This window comes from Centropristis striata, chromosome 7 (genome assembly GCF_030273125.1).
Source record: "Centropristis striata isolate RG_2023a ecotype Rhode Island chromosome 7, C.striata_1.0, whole genome shotgun sequence".
NCBI classification, from domain to species: Eukaryota; Metazoa; Chordata; class Actinopteri; order Perciformes; family Serranidae; genus Centropristis; species Centropristis striata.
This window is the reverse complement of record NC_081523.1, coordinates 17,069,829-17,079,072: the sequence shown is the minus strand read 5'-3', so window position 1 is coordinate 17,079,072 and position 9,244 is coordinate 17,069,829.

The following is a 9,244-nucleotide window of genomic DNA, read 5'->3' as shown; positions in this document are numbered from 1 at the left end:
AACCCAAAGAATACTCAAGTTATTGAATAACAACTTCCTGCAGGTGGCGCTATTTTAAACACAAAACACGAAGTGTTGCATATCTTCACATTGGTGTGTCTGAATGACATGAAACTCAAGATCCTACTTCCCCATGAGCCCCTGAGGCTCTGTGCAAAATTTTGGCCGATGAACATTAGGTGGCGCTCTTTAAATTTAAGTATTTTATATCTCCACATCGGTTGGTCGGATTAACACCAAACTTGGTATACTTATTGTCAATGCCCTCCTGAGGATAACCCTTGAAGGTTTTATTGATCGGCCCCTAGGTGGTGCTCTGGTGGCAGTCTAATTTAATATTTGGCACTGTGCCCAGACCATAAGACTTAAGGCAATGAAATTCATTATCATTATCATGTTTTTTTTAATCTTTTTATCTATGTTATTTACTTCATACTGCAAACAAAATCTACCTCTGGGTACAAACAGAGTCCTCATACACACAAACAAAAGAGGTACATATCACACATCATTCAACTTAAGACAGTGGGAGTTAAGAAATGGCAAGTTAAATAAAAAATTTAAAAAGTAAATTAAAAATTATTAAAAGTTCTTAGATGTCCAGACTATACTTAGATATTGATGTGAACTAAAATACGAATAGCAAAAAAAAAAAAAAAAGAAGACAGAAAAATAAACAAAATAAAACAGCAAAATAAAATAAAACTTGTTTTGGCTGTATAAAACGTAGATAAAGGTTAAAATGTACATATAGAAATAGTAAAAACATACATAAAAGCAACAATAAATAAACACCTGTGCAAAGCACAGCAGGGACAAAACCTTTTTGTGTCTTTTTGTTCTACACCTAGGGATTGTAAACCTACGCCCAGAGGAGAGGAGCTGAAACTCTGTGTCAATTTAAAATTGAACCAATAATGCGCTGTAATTGTTTTGTGTACAAGGTCTCCATGTTGAGCTGTGGCTCTCCAATTAGTCTGCTAGACCACTTTACTATTTTGGTTGACTGAGTTTTTATTTTTCAATGAGAGGTTGCCGTCGGGGTGTGTGCGTTACAGGGGCCAGTCTATACCACCCCTATGAATTTCATTGCCTTAAGTGTTATAGTGTGGCCACGGTACCAAATATGAAATTAGACTGCCACCACAGTGCCACCTAGGGGCCGATCAATAAAACCTTAAAGGGTTATCCTCAGGAGGGCATTGACAATAATTGTACCAAGTTTTGTATAATAATGCACAAACTATCCCTTTAATCCTCATACAGTTTCTGAAGGAGGACTCTTAACTGATACGTATAAGTTAGAAGAGGCAGGTAGCAATGGTGGAAAGTAACTATGTACATTTACTCAAGTACTGGACTTAAAGTAAAATTTTGAGGTACTTTTATGTACATTTTATGTAACTTTGTACTTCTACTCCACTACATTTTGAGACATATATTGTACTTTTTATTCCTCTACATTTAGCTGACAGCTTTAGTTACTTTTCAGGTCAAGATTTAAAATGAAAAACATGATACATTTAAAATGATTACCCATTTTTATAAATTAAACTACTTAAAAGTTTATTAGGTAGTTAAAATGAGCGGAGTGGAGTCATTTCACAGTGTGGTATTAGTACTTTTACTGAAGTAAAGGATCTGAACACTTCTTCCACCACTGTCATTTTTACTTCTTTCCTTTTTTTAAATTTTTTTTTTTTAACTTTTTTTTTTTAATTTATTTTTTAAAATATTTTTTTATTTTATTATTATTATTTTTTTTAATTATTATTATTATAATTTTTTATTATAATTTCTTCTGCGTTTCTGCGTTTCTGCGCATGCGCGGCTTTTTCCGACTTCTGCGCATGCGCGTCTTTTTCTGCGTTTCTGCGCATGCGCGTCTTTTCCGGCTTCTGCGCATGCGTGGCTTTTTCCGCTTCTGCGCAAAACCCGCGCATGCGCAGAAGCGGAAGAAGCCACGCATGCGCAGAAGCGTCGGGAAAGCCGCGCATGCGCAGAAGACGGGAAAAGCTGCGCATGCGCAGAAGCAGGAAAAAGTCGCGCATGCGCAGAAGCGGAAAAAGCAGCGCATGCGCAGAAGCCGGGAAAAGCCGCGCATGCGCAGAAACGCAGAAAAAAATTATAAATAAAATAATAATAATAATAAAATTTAAAAATTTTAAAAATTAAAAATTAATTAAAAATATATATATATTTATATAAAAAAAAATAAAATAAAGAAAAAAAAATGTAAAAAAAAGTTAAAAAAAAAAGTAAAGAAGTAAAAAAGAGAGTGGTGGAAGAAGTGTTCAGATCCTTTACTTCAGTAAAAGTACTAGATGTATCATGTTTTTCATTTTAAATCTTGACCTGAAAAGTAACTAAAGCTGTCAGCTAAATGTAGGGGAATAAATAGGGGTGGTATATAATATATATTTTTTTTTTTAGATAAAAGGACTTGACAGATATAATATGAAAGTATGTGAATATATTAAGCCAAAATAAAGCACACACAAAAAAACCCCTATTTGGGTCGATCATGGATCCCACTTCACAGATACTATTATACTATATTTTACTATATTAGATATAGTAAAAAATAAACTGCCTAATCAGTAATCACTTTCTGGATCACATCCTACAATATCAGATCAACTTTGTAATTGTGTTGTTATCTCATGTCAAGGTCGTGGCTGAGATAAGACTTTCAAACCAAGGCTCCTTGATCATGCCACAGGTGCATCAGGGCCCTGCACTATCAGGGCGAAAGTGCATAAACATCTCGATTTGTGATAAACGGAGATGGTAAAAAGGACAAATGGGGCAGATATGGGGATGTTCTTTGTTCTCTCATATGTTGATAAGTCACGACAGCGCGCAGAATTTTGTAATTTGGCCAGTAAACCCAAAAAACTATTCTAATCAAAAGGCAAAATCATGTGATTTAGTCTCTATTTATCCACTGTAATCAACATGTTACTTTCTTCTGGAAAGTACTTGTTTACAGTGTTTTACCTTATAAAATACTGTAAACTGTGTTTTATCTGTGACCTAATTATCACATGAGAGGTGCAAAGTGTACTGGCACCCATTCTTTATGATCTCCTAAATTCTTTTCATAAAATTAAATAAGCATCAGCACTTCCAGAAGAAACTATATCCTGCAAAATCACAAAATCAAAAGGGCAGAATCTGAATTTTAATGTCCGCTGCTACAACTTGTCTTCAGTGTATACAGTAAGGACTTAACTACAGAGCTTATTTTACAACTCTGGTTTTAAATTTACACCAATACATATGATGAAGATGTATTTTATATATTTAGCAAAAAAACAACAGCTTCAACAGATGTAATATTGATGCAACCACTTTTTTCCTCCAAGAGAGGACACAGAAAAAAAAAGTAAAAATGCTTTTTATGGTGAATTGCTCACCTGAATTATCTGACACAGGAAATTTCAGGGGTTGGACACAAAAGCAAGAACACCTGATAAATACATTAAATGTGATATATATGTGTGTGTGTGTGTGTGTGTGTGTGTGTGTATATATATATATATATATATATATATATATATAGATATAGATATAGATATAGATATAGATATATTATATTTACCTTAATAATGTTATATTGCTGTTAAGGCTGTCATAGCAAAATTGATTTTACTATATGGTCATTTTTTATTGTTTTACTGTTACTAGTGATAGTGTATCTGATTTAATTTGACACAGCTCAAACTATTGTTCCCATTATCCCTCCACAATGAAATTGACAAAAACGTGGACCCCAACATGGAGTATTAAAGAAGACCACTAAAAATAATTCAAACTTACTTGCTAAGTTATTTTAACATAAAATGTTTTTACATAAAAGCACCAGCCATGATTTTTCCAAAGAGGGAGCAAAAAGGTTTACAGACATGAAAGGTTTTTATTTATTTAAAAAATATATTTATTTCTGGAAAACATTAAACCTTTAATGCACTATATATGCATTTATATTATTTATTTATTTAAATATTTATTTGTGTTTTTAACATAAAAAAGGGAAAGGGAACACTTTACAAAATAAGTCATGTTAAATTTCATACATGTTTAATATATAATATTGCTCAGAATACTAATTTATCTATTAGTAAAAGTACATTCTACTTTTATTGTACAATGTAATGATTGTACTACATGATCATGAGACAGAAACAAGGGGTCAATAATTGAGTTATGTGCACTGATACTGTTTTGGCATTTTCCCTTAAATTAAACTGCATAAAGGACAAATATAGATATTGGTGTAACTTTTTTCTTCTGTGGTTCAAACATAGGACTGAATTTTATATAAATTATTATCTAAAAAGGCCATCTACATGCCGAGAGGTCACAAACACTTAAATAAGATTTATTTATAATCTGACATGTAATATATTTATATAATCATGCAGGCTTTAAATCATTACGCATGCATATGTATACAGAATGTAAATTATGAGGTGTAATTGGTGACAAATATCTACTGAATCATTGTGCTTTTATAAGTCACAGGCTCAGAAGTAGAAAAATCTTACAGAGAGTTGTGGAAAGTCTCTTGCCATCTATCCTCCAAGGTACAGTAAAAATGTACTTATCTAGAGCATTTTTTCTCTGAGACCTTGCTGATCTCACCTTCAGATAAAACACACTTTCCCCTCTTTATGATCAAGTCCTTATCAATCATCATTTATGGAGCTGTCACTATGCTGGCAGGTCGGTCTTGACTTTTTGGACTCCGGTATGGGTGAAGGGTGGCTTCCTCAGAAAGACTGTGGCTATCAGCTGAGAACTGTAGAGAGGATATAAAACCTTCGCGTGATGGAGATAGGAGGATCCTCAAATATCTGCAATTTCAATCAGATTGTCTCTTTTATCAGGTGCCCTATCACCTACAACAACATCTATTGCACGTCTGTCCGTCCTGCGAGATGGATCCCTCCTCTGTCGCTCTCCCTGAGGTTTCTTCTTCTTTTTCCCCTGTTGAAAGGGTTTTTTGAGGAGTTTCTCCCTGGCCAATGTGAGGGTCTAAAGACAGAAGGTGTCATACTATGTACAGTCTGTAAAGCCCTTTGAGGCAAATCTGTGATTTATGATTTTGGGCTATATAAATAAAATGTACTTGACTTGCCCTCACAGCTGGAAGTTTAGATGTTTGCTACAGCTTCAAGTCTTCTTTATTACAGACGTTAATTATGGTCCCATTTAGAGTAAGAAAAACATACGATAAAGCAGTGTACGCTTAAGGTGGGGCTACATGTGATGTGATTGACAGGGGGCTGCCACCTTTACTTTTAAGTAAACAAACAGTGTTCAGTGTTCTGGTGTGCTAAAAGACACTCCAGGGAGTCAGCTTTTCATTTTAAATAGACTTTGCTCTACAAAGTATAACTGGAGCCACTATTAATATCTGTTACACCTGTGCCTTTCCCACCACAAATTGTCATTATAGCATACAACAACTATTAGTTGCTTGCATTAACTGATAAATTATCTTCTGTGCATGCACTGGCTACAAAAAAACAAGATGGTGACGGGCAAAATGCAAATCTCAAGGCTTCAAAACTGGAGTCGTCAAACAATGGGTGAGGGTTCGTGGCTATTTCAATTATTTTTATACAGTCCATACCAGGGGTCGGCAACTTTTAATAACAAAGGAGCCGTTGTTGGCCAAAAAAAGAGAAATAATGTAAGAACGGAGCTGCAAACCTTATTTTGAGCCTTACAATGAAGATAAAACAGCCTACTTAGTCTGAATTAGCCTACCAACATTACTTATAGATCTTAATGAGCATTTATTAATATGATTTTGTCAGAATGCAGCGAGGACCCAAATACAAATGAGAAGCTGGACGCTGAAGAAATATCTCAGGAGATTTGGAATAGAAAGCTAGCCTAGGGAAACTCAAAACTAGACTTGAAGTCGGCAAAATTTAGAGGTTAAGGCACTGCTTTAGGCCTACACCAATGATAAATGAAAATATCTAAAGAAAACCATTTTATTTCTCTTTTTATTTTTGTCACAGCCACAGGGTGCCAATGCAGATGGCTTGAAGAGCCTATTAAGGTCAAAGGGTACAGATGACACCCTTCAGATGGGGGCCCATGCAAAGCTATCATACTGGAGTGGGTGTGGATGAAGGATCTATTGTAAAATGTCCTCCCCTTGTCCATAATTCCTTTTTGACGTGCCCGCTCCTGCCTCACAATTAGCGCGGGTTATCTACCAGTAACAGTGCATTGCTTTTTGTAAATCTACTAACAGTGAATGAGAGGCCAGAGCTACTTAATTTGAATCTCTAATTTACCACTGTCACTTCCCTAACTTTATTTTTTTGTTTTTGCGACACAAAGTACAAGAATATAAGCCGTCCCTTAATGCACCGGTCTGGCACATGCATGCTGCAACTGTTTGACTATTATGCAATCATAAACAGTTTCAGTCCACTTCCATTACAAATCAGACTTTCTCTGCATGCTGTTTCTGTTTGGGTTTCATCCTGACAGCTCAGTAGATGACGGTGTTTTTTTTTCTCTGCATGAAACTCAAACAGTAGAACATGATGTGCGTTACACACTGCTGACATGGCACGGGTCTGTACTGAGATCAGCACTGGGAGCGAGCTGAAACAGCATTTAAAAACTTTTATTCTTGTGTTTCACCCTGCTGGGATCGATGAACTTTGATCTTTAAACTCTGAGTCTTTTGAGTATTTTCACAGAGTTGTACATAAAACTCCAGCTTAAATTTGCATCATGGAGAACCTTTTACTCTATTTCAGTTATCTGATAAATTCAGTTACTCTACAAGTTCAGATCAATAAATAATAAATATTACAGCACAACTTGTTTATTATTATTACAGACATATCATTCTATCTATCAGCATATATTTTGTAAGATATGTGCCAATATGACATTTTTTCATAGGACATATAATGCAGAAAAAGATGCTTCTGGTGATTTAGAAATGATGTTACATATTATTTCTATTTTTATGTATTCTTTATTTTAATTGCCAGCAATTGACTGATACAGAGCATACAGTACAGATGTTTATTTAGCTATCTATTGTATTTTTTATTCTTTATTTTCTAACTTTTCATTTCTACAATTGGCTGACAATGTCATACATTTATGTATGTCTCATAATAACATTAATAATGTTAATTATTCTTAAGAAAGTAGCCTTCTGAGAACCTTTTCACATACTCAAATCGGTGCAAAATTGATGCACAATCCAGATAGAATAGGTCTGTCTTCATTCCAGCTAAAAAAATATATGTGAATTATCCCATTTAAAATCTTGAAAATCTCATATCTTTCGGTTTCTTTTTACCACCAGTCTATAAAGAAATGAACATGAGCTCCACCATTACCAGCTGCAACATCAAATTGATGAACACATTAATGCACTAATAATCATATCATGTATTATTCTAGTATTTTGATAAGTATATTTTGATGCTAGTAGTTTTCTCGAGTAAGAATTAAAATGCAGAACCTTTACTTGGAACGGAGTATTCCTAAACCTTCCTGTTTATTAGGCCAGACAAAGAAAATAAAGAAAACGTTTGTATGAATCAGAACTTCCTCCTACTGCTAATGTAAAGCAGACACCCCGTCCATTTAGTGTCATTAGTCAGTGAATTGTGACATTTCAGTACACACTGCTCACTGTGTCGGTATGCAGGTGTCACTACCCTCAGTGTCAGTTTAGACTGTGTGGGCACGATGTTTGCTTTATTCTTCATTCAGCGATCTCCGACTCTCTCAGCTTCCTCCTCGGTTAGAAGATGGATGAGTCACAAAGCGTCTGGTTCTGTAGGTAGGTGGTGAATTACCCCGGGAGTCACCCGTCAATAAAAATCAGTGGCCTTTTTAACAACACACACTTTCTGTTGCCATAGCAGGGAAATCACTGTCCCACTGGGTTCCAGGAAGCCTTAGCAGCGGCACACCTTAATGCACTGGAGCCGGCATTAATATCCGTTACACCCAGGCTCTGATTGCTATGAAACATCATAACATATGACTTTTAGCTGCTCATGATTTATGGCAAGCTGTTTAACGTTAATAAATAAATTAACAAAGCCACACTCCTATCTTCATAATAGAATCTCGTGGTTTGTCACTGGCCAGAATGAGAATTAAAGATATCCATGGTAAAGTTCTTGATAGCAGGAATTGCACTTTAAGATATAGTGATGGAAAAAATTATTAGACCACCCTTGTTTTCTTCTATTTCTTGTTCATTTTAATGCCTGGTACATCTAAAAGGTACACTTGTTTGGACAAATATAATAACAACAAATATAGCTCATATGGGTTTAATTTAGGAGCTGATATCTAGCCATTTTTCATGGTTTTCTTGATGATTTTGGTTATCAAGAAAATCATGAAAAATGGCTAGATATAAGCTCTTAAAATAAACTCTTATGACTCTTATTTTTGTGATTATATTTGTCCAAACAAATATACCTTTAGTTGTACCAGGCATTAAAATTAACAAGATATTGAAGAACACAATGGTCATATGTTTTTTCCATGACTGTATCTACAGATTTGATTGTACTATAGTCAAAAATAAATTTAATATATTTGTAAATCCTTAAAAAGTAAAAGTGGCAATTTTAACATTTAATAGCTAGACTGGAAATGTATTGCAGACATCTGTAATTTATTTTTTCCAAGCCAAAAAAGAACATTTCAGATATCCACAATCATATTCTCCAGAAGAAAATAACTTATGACAAATATATGACATATACATAACTTTAATTTCAGATATCCACAACGCAATTTTGAATACCCAAAAATACATTACAAATATCATTATAGATATCAACAATTTGCATTGTCACTAGTTAAAAAAAATGCAATTTACGATATCTACAATTAAAATGATGTCAAGAAATAATGCAACTTCAGACATCCACAAATGTATTGTTGATATCTGTTGATGTGCAGTTTTTGGATATTAAAAATCATGAGAAGTAACAACTGGATTGTAGATATCTTAATAAATGCATCATACATTTAGAGTGCAATGCATTTACTTGAAAAAAAAAAAAGCTTTGTTGTTGCCAAATCACTGACACAATTATCTCTAGAATTTAGAAATAACAGGGAAAATATTTTTCTTATATTGAGCCAATGTCTTACACTCCTGTAGAAACGGTACTTTTTTCAAGTAAGAATTATTTTGCAGATATCCCGAATGTTAATACAC